The 14,960-nt window shown below is 40.2% G+C and overlaps 1 protein-coding gene across 7 annotated transcripts in view; it reads left to right on the forward strand.

The window, feature by feature from the left end:
• The window catches only part of sema5ba (sema domain, seven thrombospondin repeats (type 1 and type 1-like), transmembrane domain (TM) and short cytoplasmic domain, (semaphorin) 5Ba), a 298,720-nt gene that overhangs the window by 108,510 nt on the left and 175,250 nt on the right, over positions 1-14,960 (forward strand). The gene's annotated exons all lie outside the window — the stretch shown is intronic.

Genomic DNA, 14,960 nt, shown 5'->3' on the forward strand with positions numbered 1-14,960 from the left:
GTTGTCTACAAAGGGATGCGGATTGTAGTTCTCTCCACCATGAGAAAACCCATGCTAAGCCTCATACATCAGTCTCACCTCGGAATGGTGAAAGCAAGCAGCGAGCACATGAAGAGTTGTACTGGCCAGGTATGAGTGCAGAGATCAAAAACATGATCCGAAACTGTGCTAAGTGTGCTGAACTTCAAAACAGACTTCTGAAACTGCCACTAATGCCAACAGAAATGCCTGAGCTCCCGTTTGAAGCAGTAGCTTCTGATCTGTTTGAATTTGAGGACAAGCAATACGTGTTACTAGTGGACTATTACTCTAAGTACATTGAAGTTGACAGGCTGAAAGATCAGTGCAGCCGCACAACTATAGACACTGAAAGCTCAGTTCAGCAGGCATGGCATCCCTGCCATTCTGCGGACAGACAATGGCCCACAGTATGCGTTGGAAGAGTTTAAAGAGTTCTGTGAGAGCTACAGCATCCAGCACAAAACGTCTTCACCTCACACACCGCACTCCAATGGTGAAGCAGAGCGGACAGTGCAAACGGTCAAGAGACTGTGAAGCAAAGCACCAGACAAGCATCTTGCACTATTGGACTACAGGACAACACCGTTTGACTCAGTTGGACTGTCACCTGCTCAGCTGCAGGAGGCCACACAGTAAACTGCCTACAAACTGCCTACTGCTCGTGCACTACTCAAACCAATGAACTTTGACCACCTTAAAGAAAAAAATATTTTTATTTATTAATAAAAAATCTATATTCCTGAATAAAAACAACCATCAAAACCACCATTTATCAGACCCAGAAACTATGAAAACAGAATCAATCTGTGGATTTTCAACTTTTTGAAGGTCCTTGAACTATCCAAAGTTGTTTAAATCAATCCAACTGGACTTTAAGAAGGTTCCTTGAAGACGTGTCACCTCTCATCCAAGAGGCTTCTTCAGTTCTGGTGGTGGTTGATGTTGCCTCAGCTTATAACCTCTGTGAGGTGTGGTCAGTGTTATTCACATTCCGACGACCATTGCCAAGGTCCACCTGGCTCCTCAACGATGGTCGTTGGGAGCCAGGGAGTGACACAAAGGGGGTCGTTGAAATGCGAGTTTCACCGAGCCCTTGTATGCTAATGGTGGTCGTTAGCATGAGCCACCTCACCTGAGTCATTCTGCTGAGTAGTTCTTTTGGGGAGTTTTGAAAGGACCTGATTGTAAAATGGCGAAAGATAACATCATCTTTCGCCATTTTACAATCAGAAACTCGCATTTCAACGACCCCCTTTGTCACTCCCTGGCTCCCAACGACCATCGTAGTCGTAGTCTTAAAGTCCAGTTGGATTGATTTAAACAACTTTGGATAACCATGACCTGGATGAATGAGAAACTACACAGACGTCCTTGAACTACTTATGCTTTTGTTATGTGCCATACAATGGGAACAACGAACTAAATCCAGGCTTTAAATCATCCAAATCAATTTTTTCTATATGTCCCATTTTGTATTCCTTTTTATAAATTTTAAATTATAAACACGTCTATTCATTGATCCAACTGTCAACCAAAATTTATTTGAATTGAAAATAATTACTTATTGTGTCAAATATTGATATTTGACAAAAATGTAATTTATTGCAATTAATTACAAAGCCTGCAATTAATTAGATTAATTTTTTAAATCGCGTCCTACCACTAGTTTTTATGTTTGAACAGTGCAAACTACTTCCAGTGACAAGTTATGCTGTATTTCACTTCCCTCCAAAAGGCACAGGCTCAGTAGATAGAAAATAACATTACAACTCGGGCTGGACCGGACCCGAATATCAGAATATTTGGTCGTTGTGTCCCCGCCCCTGCTGCCCACCCTCCTGCCCCCCCTCCCCATGCTGTATCACGCGGACCTACCAGCGTGACGTCACGCTTCACTTCACCCATGTTAGTAGCCGCCTTCGACTTTTGTTGTTAGACAAAAGCCGAAGATAGAGATATCCATGCTAATGCTATGCTAATGTGAGATTGTGAAACAAGATCAAATTTCTCGAAAATGCCCCCTTTTTTTTCATTCCATGTCTTATACGTGTGAACAGTTTGTGCCGCTATGCCACCACAGTTCGTATGTGTTCATTTGACTGCAAGGCGATGTCTGTGGTGAAACGGAGTCACGTGATGATTGTTGCTTCGTCTGATTGGTGAAACACAGTCATGTGGTAGATCCACTGGGGGTATCTCTCCAGCAAAATAAAGCATATCTAATGTGGTTAATAAAAAAGTAACAAGTCGAGTGTAGCCCAGTGTAACGGACTAAGAGTAGCGTTTGTTCTTCACAGATCTACTCAAGTAAACGTAAAAAGTATGGCAGAGTAAAACTACTCTCAGAAGTAATTTTTTTTCGAGAAGTTACTCAAATAAATGTAACGGAATAAATGTAACTCGTTACTATCCACCTCTGGGTCTGACAAACCCGTTTTTGGAAAAAACAAAAGTTATGGCCCCCTGCCCGGCTTCTTTTCTTATAGCTGAATTTGAATGGGAGCATTTGTAGTCGGGATAAACCATTATTGTGGCTGATAATTGGCATTTTTTCCAATTATCAGTGTTTTTATTGCTTGATTATCGATAAATGCTCTACTTCAGGTCTGATGCAGCCTCCTCTCTCTGTCTGGACTCAGAAATGCCTCTCAATCAGAGACTGCAAAAACTGAACAGGAAACACAAACCAGAAAATTAACTTCTCTCACAGTAGCCAATGCTATGCTAACGGCGAGCTGCTAAGTTAGAAGGCAGCACAGATTAACCTGAAACAGGTCTGGAAAACAATAATTAATAATGATTGAAGATCTGGACTTTAGTGGGCAATAAAAGTGATAAAACAGTGAAATATTAAGGAAACAGAGAAGAACATCAGACATAACTGCAGGAGACACACTGATCAATCTTAGTCGATAAACATAAACAGAGGAGAGCGTCCTAATTTAATCACTCCTATTTCTATTTTACATATTCAGGCTCAGTCACCCTTATTAATGAAGAAGCCTTAATATGAATGGCAGGTTCTCTGCTATCACATGCTGTTAAAACATGACACATTATATCTGCTCCAAATATGGGTTATTGGTAGAGATCAACCGATTATCGGTCGGGCCGAGTATCAGCGCCGATATTTGGAAATTTGACGTATATCGGCATCTGCCTTTTTTCAATCCGACGAGCCGATATGAAGAAATCAATTTAAAACTGGGTTATTTCGGCTCAGATGCAGCCACGCCTCTCTCTCTCCTGCCTTCTGTCTCCAGTACTATCCACCATGATTGGCACTCTGATTGGTTAAGCTTCAGATGCAGAGCCTCTGAAGCTGAAGCTGTCCTCACACACATAGCAGAGAGGGAAAGTTTTCCCGTGTGAGAAGCTCCAGAGAGAAAACATGTGTCGAAGGTAAACACAGAAAACTCTTCTGAAGTTGTAATAAACATCCCAGTGCTCTACATCTCACAACTACTACTAACGTTACAGTGAGCAGCAGAATAACGTAAGAGCGGAGTAAACATTAGCGGCAGCTCTGCTAACTTACCTCCCGACATGTCTGTGAAATACTTAACCCTCTGCGTAATCGAGCGAAGCAGGAAGATGAAGCATCAGCGAGTCTCCCTTTAAACTTGTGTCGGAAGTACGGATTTTGAACTTTCTACCAGTTTTTGAATCGTGTTGATCGGACAAGTAAAACCAGAGTTATGATCAATAATAAACGCTGTACTTTTGAGCAAACTTTAGGGGAGCGTATTTCGTGCGTCATTGTATGATACGCAGCTAAACGGGAGATTCTGTGAAGCTTTCTGTAGCCGACACAAAAACAATCAAAGTAACATCTGGGGGAGTGATGTGAGAAAAACAAACAGGTCTGAGACTCTGCTGGGAGCACCTGGGACAAAGACGCTCAACACTTGGAGCGGCTGGGGGATGGACAGAGACGTTCTGACTGGGAGTGGCCGCAGAGACAAACTCCCAGTGAGAACATGTCTGTCTTACTAGTAAGAGAGTGGAATATTTCAGAAATACACAGAGGAGAGATGGCCAAAGTGCAGATTTGGAACTTTCTATCATTTTCTTTAGTCAGGGGATAGCAGCTGTCAGCTCCACTCAGAGAGCAGCACGTCCTTCACTGGCTTTGGCCACAGATCACTGTCTCTGCCAGACACAGAGAAGACACAAGATGCACAGAAAATGAAGACTTTGCTTCAGATGTAAAATAATAATAATAATAATAATAATAATAATAATAATAATAATAATAATAATAATAATAATAATAATACTAATAATAATAATAATAATAATAATAATAATAAACATATTCTAGCAATGGAGAACACCAGGACTCCAGATTCTCCCCATGGTCCTAATGCCTGTTCTTATTGTTTTTGCCATTGTAGAGACTGTGGTGGACAGAAAAAGTTTTTTGGAGTGGCACAAATTCATTTATGTAAAATTTTGTTGTGACTCTTGATGATTTGTAAATAGTTGTGCAAAAGCACCTAAAAATTTCCTGCATTTTAGTGCAAATAGTGGTATATAACTGTGTTGACTGCTAAATTTGCACATTATATTATGACATAAACAATTTATATTTGCATCCTAAGTTCTGGAATAATTGTAGAATCACACAGGTGAGGTTGTGCTAAAAAAAAGACACCAAGCAAAGCAAGATCAAAAGATTTTAAGGTGAAATATAAAGGTAAAATGAGAATTAGTCAAAAATGGACCTCAGTCAAATTGTCCCCCCAGATTCCTAAGGGTTAAAACAAAGATAAGTCATTATAGTTATATTTAAATTTTACTTTATTTACTGTGGAAAAATTTCAGGGAGCTATTTATTTAAGCTTTTATTCAACATTATGAGAGATGCTTCTGAGTCTAGGAAATCCATGCACTTCTGGAGCTATTATCTTCTATTTGTTTGATTAAATAAACATGCTTTAGGCATTTAAATGAAGTTCAGTGTTTGCATTATTCAAATTATTTATGCCAATTTTTATACTTATACTGCAAATGAATATCGGCTCCAAATATCGGTTATCGGCCTCCTCTAACTACTAATAATCGGTATCGGTATCGGTCCTGAAAAACCCATATCGGTCAATCTCTAGTTATTGGCCTTTCCTCATCACCAATAATCTTCATTGGCCCTGGAAAACAAGGAAAGAAAATGTCAAAGCTGAACTTTGTGATGGTCCTAATCATGTTGTTCAGTTGGGAAAATGAATCACATCTAAGCTTAAAACCATGATATTTCACAAAACACTTTAGCTCGTTTAAAAATTCACCCAAAATACTGCTGTAATCAGTTTCTGTAAGAAACTTAAAATTTGACCAACAAAAATTGAAGGGCATTTCGACCTAACTGGGCTGAACTGCAGGTTGTGTTTACACAGAGCAGAGAGGAGACAAGTATAGAAACAAAATGAAAATGCAAGAAGTATCTAAAGTAAGTAGAGATGCCAAGTATTGTGCTGTAGATGCTGTTTTTTTCATCATTTTTGGAAAACAAATTATCAAAGAAATTCAACTCTTTTTTTCATACGATATTTAATACAATATTTTAACTTCGCCACACTGCGCCAAAGATATTTTTGAGTTCTGTCTACATCCAGCTATTGTTACCATGGAGATGGGGGGTGTAGAACTTTATATTGCGCTAAAAAATGACCCTAGATGTGATAATAGCATGAAAACTCCCAGAAGTTGAACCATCTTTTGACACTGTAGTTTCAACTAAATGAAGAGATCATTTCATCATTTTGTCTTCAAACTCATCTCTCCTTAAATTTTTTTTTGCCACTTAACTTGTAGCTATTTACAGTAAAAGCATGCAGAGTTGTTGCCGAACTTAACGCACATTTCTGGCGTTCACCCACTTGACGTTTTTCTTTGTTTTATAAGCACTTTGCTTCCTCACACTGTGTTGCATCAGCAGGCAGTCTGCCATCCAGCTCCCCCTCAAGGAGCCTGTTGAGGTCTGTGCCTAAATACACTCAACCTGATTCCCGCTGCTTGACTACCAACTTTCCGCTCTGTTGCCATAGATACATGTTGGCATTGGCAGGGACTCATGAGAGGCTGCGCAGGAAAAGGGTCTGCCATCTGGATCAAGATGGGGAAAGAATTTTTGCTTACCTTGTTTATCTAGGTTGAGTTTTCCAAAATTATCCTAACACTGAGTCACTGTAGTCGCTTTTTTTTTTTTTTGGTATTGTAAGCTGCTGGGAGAAAATGCCGAGTAGTTGCTCTGGGTTGTTTACAACAAGTTGCACCATGCTGAAGCTTCCCAGTGATATAATAATGTAGTACACCCAAATGGGAAATACACCGCCTCTAGCTTTCAAACATTTAGGTCAAACTGCATTCCTGCAATACACTGTCAAAGTACACAGCCAATGGTTAGAGAGTACATTTACTCAAATAGTGCACTGCATTACTTTATGTAATCAAGTTTTCCAGACTTGTTTGTCATGACAATTTTTTGTACTTTGTGCTCTGACAGTTTTAGTTGATAGACAAACTTAAGATGAGCAGCTAATTATCATGTTTCCCACAAACTTTTTTTGTTTAACCCTCTGAAGTCTAAGCAGTTTCTGGATGTTTTTGCTCCTATCACATTTTTGCTCACTGTTTGCTCATTTTTCACTGCAATATAAATTCCGACATCTCTATGGAAACAGCATCTAGCGACATCTCAGATATGACTTCTGCACAGTGCAGCAAAGTTATAATGCCAGGAATCGTTAAAAAATGGAAAACTAAAAATAAAATATTTTTCCAAGTGCCCACAGGTGTTACCCAAACTTGGGGGAAAAAAAATGATGACTCTATTTTCTGTGATATTGTACAACTTAAACGCCTCCATACTTGTCTCTGTTTAAACACAGCCTACAGTTCATCCCAGTTCGGCCCAAAAGTTCCTTAGCTCCGTAGTTGCGGCTTATGTAGTGCTTTTTTGGTGATTTCTTAATTGAGACATGAAGAATAAAATGATTTTGAGCACAATCTCTATTTTAAGCTCAGACTTGGTTTTCTGAGATGATAAGTTCAAGGATCGTGGGGAAGTTGAGAGTTTGTAGATACTCATGTATTTTTGGCAGTGTTTCAAAAGATAGCATGCCCTTCCGTCCTTCCTCTGGGTTTTGGGGATCAGAGGGCTAAGCTGATTTCCAGTGGATTAGGACATTTCTTCTTTGTTTTAGCTGTTGGCATTTCGAAACCTGAGTGAAAATAGGTTTTTACGTGAATGGAAAAAGCTTTTCTTTTCATTCTCCCAATACAGTAATAAAAATGACTTAATAAGGCACTATTTGACCTAACACTACCTTTAGCCAGGCATCTTGCAGTCAACAATGATGTCAGCATCTTTTATAATGTCTTGTTAATAGTTTTATTCTGAGAGAATTTCAGGAGAATAAAAGGTCTCGAGGGAAATACCAGAACGGCTTTTTTTGCTTCAGGAGCTGGAAGTTGGTTTGATTGACAGCAGCTGGCAGGCTGAACACTGCAAAAAGACAAAGTAAGCAAACTTCCACTGCAGCTTACAAGCCATGGGCACAAGGCATTCTTAGAAGTGGTGCAGAATAATAAGGATCATAGCAGCACATAAAAAGACTTAACTCTCGCTTGAAGCTACGTTTACATGCTGTTTAATGTGCTGCTAATTGATTATCGAGTGTGCAAACTGGTATTAGCAGTTCACTTCTCCTTGGTGAGTGTTTGCTTGATCCCTTGTGCAGGTAAAAGGAGACTTTAGAAAGTTAATGTGTTGTTGTTTAAAGTACAAGACACCACTCTATCGGGGAGACGTCTACCGATGACGAAACGGTGATGCTACCGCTTTATAATGATACGGTCGATTATCCCTAGTGATAGAAATCTGGTGAGATCAGGTTAACTTGAGGTGGAAGGACTCTCGAGTGATTTGCTTGTCCTGTGCACAAGAAATTTACAGCAGCACAATATGAAGGAGTGAATGCAAGTGAATAGAATCTTTATCATCCCAACTCTGAATCGAAATATATATAAATATGAAATATACACACATATCTCCACAACTTTGGTGTTAGCAGATGATGTTTACTTCTAAGTGACCTTGGTGCAGCTTTAGGAGACTTGTTCCTGTCAGCTTAACAAGTATACCGCCATGTGGGGACTTGGAGTGTCCATTTGGAGAATTTGCAGGTCATACACAAATGTTGTCAGAACATATTGGGAATCAAAAGTCTTTATGTGCAAAGTTAAGGTGCCTGTATATTCTGTCGGATGGTTAAAAAGATTTAGGAACTCCCTCCAGTGACTCCACTACAACAGTGGAATCAGGATTTCTGTATCAGACCATTAATAAGTGAGTTATATAAGAAAAGGAGTAATTTGCTGTATCGGAAATCAGAAGATCAGGCCTGAACTGGGCAGTCACACTCCAAGGAGACCTCACAGTGTTTGAATATAGGGATAGCAGTAGATATTAATTCACTCCTGGAAGACATTCATAGCGATGCACTCGGTTGTTCATATGAAAAATGAAAACAGATTCTTTTTTCACATAGAACATGTAAGATGTGGTTTACAGAACTTTAACTGTGTACAGTGCAGACGTCATTTTTGCCCGGTGTCTTCCTTAATGTGGAATCATGTAGACGGACCTTAACTGAGGTCTGCAGTTCTTTGATAGCAGTATTGTCTTATATTTCTTTCAGTATATGAGACAGCACTGCCTTCTCACAACAAGCCACCAGTGCAGAAACTGGAAATTTGTTCTTGACTAGATTTACAGCTCATACATTTAGCTGTAGGGTGTTTGCTTTAAGAACAAGGAAAAAAGTACTTGCATTGTCATAGAATCTACTATGTATCCTTTCTCTACAAATACCATTTTCACAGCTTAATGCAATAAGGAAGTCTCTTCACTGATAACAATCTAATAGACAAAGAGACATGCTCGGACATTTATCAGGCCAACACACACACAAGGCTGGACAGGTCTGGGTAATCAAGTGAATTTATTGAAATGACAATGAAACAAAGAAGAACACAAAACCCGGCTAGGATTGGAGTCTGGGCAGGAGGAAACCAAAATTACATAAGAAAACCCAGAGTTCCATTAAGGTAAACTGAAGGTACGCATGTGATGGCAGAAGGGAAGCTCAACTGCCAGGCTGAAATTCGAACAGGAATACTAAAAGGGCTAACTGAAGGCACACGTGATGGCAGGAGGGAAGCTCAACTGCCAGACTGAAATCTGAACTGGAATACTTAAAAGGGCTAACTCATGTGAGCCACACATGAGCAACATGGGAGAGTTGACAGACAGGTTCAGTGGACCGGCATCCGGGCAGACGCGCCGGTGCGGGCTAGCGTGGACCACCGTGAGCGGCAGGGCAGAGTCGGTGCAGGGCTGGGGTCCGGGGGGGATGAGCCAGCGGTGGCTCGCAAGACTGGCAGGTGGGCAGAAGCCGCTAGTGCAGCCAGAGAGCCAGGGACAGACAGTGCAGGCAGGCCGGGCTCCGAGGGACGAGCCAGCGGCGGCAGGCGGGCGGGCAGAAGCCGCTGTGCCGAAGGCAGGCGGCAAGCAGGATTGCTGGCTGGCAGATGGTGGATGCAACAGGCGTTATGATCTGGCAACGAGGGGAAGGACGAGCCCGGTGTTATCTGCCGTTGACGAGTAATCAGCTGCAGCTGTGACAGAGTGCAGCTGAGTCCAATAATCCAAATCAGCAGGAGCAGCCAGGACCGTAGCGATGAGGGCAGACAGGCAGGTAGAAAAGAGGGAGAGGAGGAAAGGAGAGGAAGGGAGAGGAAGGGAGATCAGGAGGAGGGAAGGAGGGAGAGAGAGAAGAGAAGGCAGAAAGGGGACCAGGCTGGGACTCTGACAAATAGTGTACCTTTAATCGACTCTTTGAATCTGACTAAATGTCCGACTGACAGGCAAACAGTGACTGTTTTAAAAGTGTGTATATGAATGTGTGTGTTTGCAGAGAGAGTTTCCTGTGCTATAGATCGTCCTGGTTCCTTACTGACAAACTGTTGCTAATCCCGAACACAGCAGGATGGGAAATTGGATGGACTCTATCAGGGCTCTTTGGAGTTGCCTTAAAGAGTCATTCTTTCTATACACACACACACACACACACACACACACACACACACACACACACACACACACACACACACACACACACACACACACACACACGTGCCCTATCACTGTCATTAATCAGCTAACAAACAAACGCTAGCATCAGGCAAGCCACCAGAGAGACTAACGTTACGTTTCCTCACTGTAAAACGGAACAAACGTAGGATATTGTAGTAACTTACCCTGCTGTTGAGCTCCCTTCATCCTCATCGGCGACTCCAACGTGTTTCCGTTTCAGGTGCTCTATCATCATCGTGGTGCTCCTGTGCCATCTCATATTACTTTTGCAAAGCTTGCATGTTACGCATGTTTTTTGTTTTGTGAAGCGTGAAATGCTCCCACACTTTTGAGGTCTTCGGTCAAACTGTTTTCTCCATGTTGGTCATGTTTCATTTGTAGAATTTACTTTTCCTTTGAAAATACCGCCTCCGCTCTGCATCCACCTCGCTCTGTTCAACTCACTCTCCAGGTGGAGTTTTTGTTTTTTTTAAACAAAACTTTATTTCAGTCAGTCAACATTGATTAAAAGAAAAACAAAGCTCTGGACGGCTCTGCGACATGGCGAGTGACGCATGAATCGCGCGACACAATGAATCGATAATGAAATTCATTGCCAATGCTTTTAATAATCGATTTTTATTGATTTTATCGATTTGTTGTTGCAACCCTACACAGCATGCATCAGTTCTGGCCACATGCTGTGACCCAATATGGAGTGCGACCAGCTGTCCATGGTTGAATTTTGCCAGTTTTTGGAGCTGAGATTTGTGCGTGTCTAGGTTTGCTTTTGGCGTATGACATGACTTTGTACAGAATTTTTTTGACACCCACACACGAACATCACCATGCTGCTGACAGCACTGTTCCCTCTGAGTGTATCCAAGCCAGGATAAGTCATCCACCAAACTTCTGAACTTGCAGCAGAGTCCTGCTCATCTGTCATGATCTCCTGCCCTGCCAGCTCTCAGTCCAGCTTTTAAACTAATGAGAGGATTTGCAGAGTCAGCCGTTGACTTTCAGGACTCAGTGATTTAATGTGAATTAAGCACCTGCCAACATTTCTCCTGCACATAATAGAAATAACAAAAAATCAGGGTGGTCTTGTGAATAAAAGTTGATGCCCTTTAAATATGATGTTCTTGGTTTTATTTCACCATGAGACTTTAATTACATGTCATCCTGCACTGATTGTCAGTTATTCTCTGCTATCAGGTGTCCAATAAAAGTGAAAATGTCGTAAAAATGAATGTAGAGTCTGCTGAAAGAATAGTTTTCTACACCACATAGCTGTAGCTCTTTCATGAATATATCTGGTTGTACTTTGCTGCCGTTATGGCAAAACTGGTGCTTTTTTGCATCAATTCTTCTTCTACCACAGAATAAAAGACCTAAAACAGAATATAAGGAATAAGAGTGCTTATAGTGAAAATTTTGAAAGAAAAATTGGCACCAGTCTATGCGGCACTCAAAGATCAGTAAGTAAAATGTTCAGAGTACTTAAGAAACAAGCAGATAACCAATCAAGAGAGGCTAAAATTAGGACCACATCCTCCTATTTTTTTAGTTTTAATTAAAAGCTTTATGCAGCATTCTCAACAGCTGCAGTTTATCGGTTTCGCTTTGGTTTTAGCAGGTAGCAGCACTATTTAATTAGAAGAAATAATGACTGAAAAGCTTGTTGGCATGCTTATCCAAATCAGGAATTCAAAAAGAGATCCACCAAGCCAAAATTAAGATTGAGTATTAACAATTTTTTTTAAAATCAAATTAATTTGTTAGAAATTGCATGCTGTTCAGATCTTACATATTTACTTCATGCAATTAAAAATGGCAACAACCTTTAAAATAACATGAAAAAATAAGCAATTTCTCTCCAGAATGAGATTTTTAGCTGCACCAAATTTGGAGTCCAAAAAAGATCTACGAAGCCAAAATTAAGTTTGGCACAGATGGTTTTGGTAGAATTTGTTTGTTAGTAACTGCACACTGTCCAGATTGTAATATGTTCACTTCATGTAATTAATAAATGACTGAAACCTTTAAAAACATTAAAAAATACTTAATTTATCTCCAGAATGATGATTTTGGTATGCTGCCTTAAATTATGAGTACACAAGATCTATGAAGCCACAATTAAGATTGACAAAGTTGGTTTGGATAGAATTTGTTAGTAATTGCACTCTGTCCAGATCATAATATATTCACTTAAATGTCATTAGTTAAAAAGTAAGTAATTAAAAAGATAGCCAAATCCTTTAAAAATAAATTTAAAAAATGCTTAATTTTACTCCAGAATGAGGTTTTTGTCATGCTGCTCCAAATTAGGAGTTCAAAAAAGATCTATGAAGCCAAAACTAAGATTGACATAGTTGGTTTGGATAGAATGTTAGTAATTGCATGCTGTCCAGATCTTAGTATATTCAACTCATGTAATGAAAAATGGCAAAATCTTTAAAATAAAATGAACAAATATCTAGTTTCACTCCAGAATTCCTTCCAAGAAGTTGTAGTTGCAAGAGTGTTTTCCCAATTAAAAATGGCTACAGACCAGTTTTTCTTTGGGAAAACAAACTTGGTCTCATATATGTACCATTTGATCATAAATTTGTGATACTGTTCCATTAGTAATGTGACTAAGAGGTAGAGGTATTATATAGAAATAACACAAAATAATCCAAGATTCAACACAGAATTGACACCACATTTAATCAAAGAGGACAGTAACCCAATAAAACCATTCTTAAAGAGAGTCTAATGAGGTCCCTTAAGAGTAATTATGACACTATTTGCAGTGTTAAATGCTGGATTCATGTCCAGCAGGTCCACCACCTTTAATTCTCTTTTGACCACTACAAGTAAAGAATCTTCTCAACACTAAAAACCCTCTAGTCTCCTTTTTGTTGTGTAAAGCAGGAAAACTCCTCTTTGCTCCACTGCAGAGTTCACACTGTAACGTGATCTTGCCAGAGTTTTGGTTGCAGGTAAGAGGATCCAAATGCAGCAGTTACCACTAAAAGGCAGTTTACTCCGATGTTAAGCTGCAAATTTAAGCCAAAAACTAATGAAGCAAACAGTCATGCATTCAGGCAGCAGGTCACAAAAGTGGTCATGTGATGATGGAGCGTTGGACTTGATCTTATCCGCTTTCAACACGTTATTTCATGTTATCAAATATGAGCCGAGCAAGACGAAGCTGGAAAATCTGCAGCGCTGGTGGTCTCCGAGTAGCAGCATGTAGAAGCACTCAGTCATGAAAACAGTGACAGGAAACACACAAAAACTCAGGAGGGGAAAGAAACAAAGGTAGAGGAGAGGGAGAGATGGTGTAGATGAGACGACGCCGTGATGCACTTCTGAGTCTCGACTTGATGATGCACTCCAATATTCATGTTTGCTGTCACCACAACAAAAAACACAACCTTCTGACAAGAGCAGCATAAATATGCAGGCTCAAGTGGACTCGATGCACCTCATAGATGAGATTCAAGCTTTTTTGTATTGCTGTGAGGCACAAAACAGCATTTTCAGAGCCAACCATGAAACCTGAAGCGCGCGGACTTATTTCTCAAACTGGATCAATATCATCATCTCACTTGCATCTTTAGGGTCTTTTTTAGTGGTTTTTTGCTCTCTGCAGTCTGAACAGTGAGCACTTAAACTTGAAACACATCCAGAATGAGAGTGAGTCGAATGGAGTGCAGAGTACATTGAACACTTCCACCTGTTTAATCAACAGTATTTTAGGTGGCAGACGCTGAGGGGCCTGTTGACTCCACTGTATTGCAATGACAAACATGGGCATTGTGTGCATTTGCCTAATTAGTTACCAGTTGTAGTGAGAGGGATAATTGATTGCAGGGCAATATGGCTGATTTGCAACTCAACCATGCTAATAATTTGTTATTGATTGAAGCATTAGTGAGGAAAATACTAGAGAGAGATGTAACCCAGCCAAAGTACTGCAGAAAGTAGATGCTCTCAGTTTTTAATCTACTTTAATGATATTACACCTCGCTAAGCTAACATCGGAAGGAGTGCAGGACGGGAGATGATGAACTGCTGGTTTCAGCTCTGCACTGTAGGCTCATATGTTATGAGTGGAGGAGATTACATTTACTCAGGAAGTATGAGAGTGTGTTTTGTGTGTACGTCCTGCTCTGCTGCCTCAGTCTTCTTACATAATGTTTGAATATGGAAGGGGGAGATTGATTGGAGATCATTGATGTATTGAGATGCATCACACGTGCAGTGAAGATCCAAGAATCTGCAGCGTCTGAAGTTGTGCAAACATTTTTCCGGCCCGTCTCTTAAGAGCCATAGATTTTATGTGAACTAATTTCTGCTTCATTGACTTGTGCAAACTTCCGCCTCATTGAACAGTCCAAGATTGCATTCAATTTTTCAATTTTAATCAGCCATTAAATGAACTTTCAGAATTTAACTGCACATTTGAAGTGATTATCTCAAGGTCAGAGGTTAGGTACATCTTTGAGATGCCTCGTTGCAGAAGTGTAAAACTCTTCTGGACAATTTTTCTACTTTTCTGTGTCCTTCGCACCCCTCCATCTCTCTATTCTCTCCCTTTTTTCCTGTATTTTAGTTTACACAGCTTTGTATCTCGTCTTTTCAGTCCCCCTCTAGTTATCTAACATCTGTTTTTTTTTTCTTCTCCATCCCATGGTGATGTCCTTTCTACCAAAATTTTATTCCTTTGCATCACTTTTTCATCCTCTCTCTGTTCTGTGCTGGATTCAGAGCAGGAAACCCCAAGGAACTGAAGGTTTGAAAGGGAAAAGAA

This window comes from Amphiprion ocellaris, chromosome 11 (genome assembly GCF_022539595.1).
Source record: "Amphiprion ocellaris isolate individual 3 ecotype Okinawa chromosome 11, ASM2253959v1, whole genome shotgun sequence".
NCBI lineage: Eukaryota > Metazoa > Chordata > Actinopteri > Pomacentridae > Amphiprion > Amphiprion ocellaris.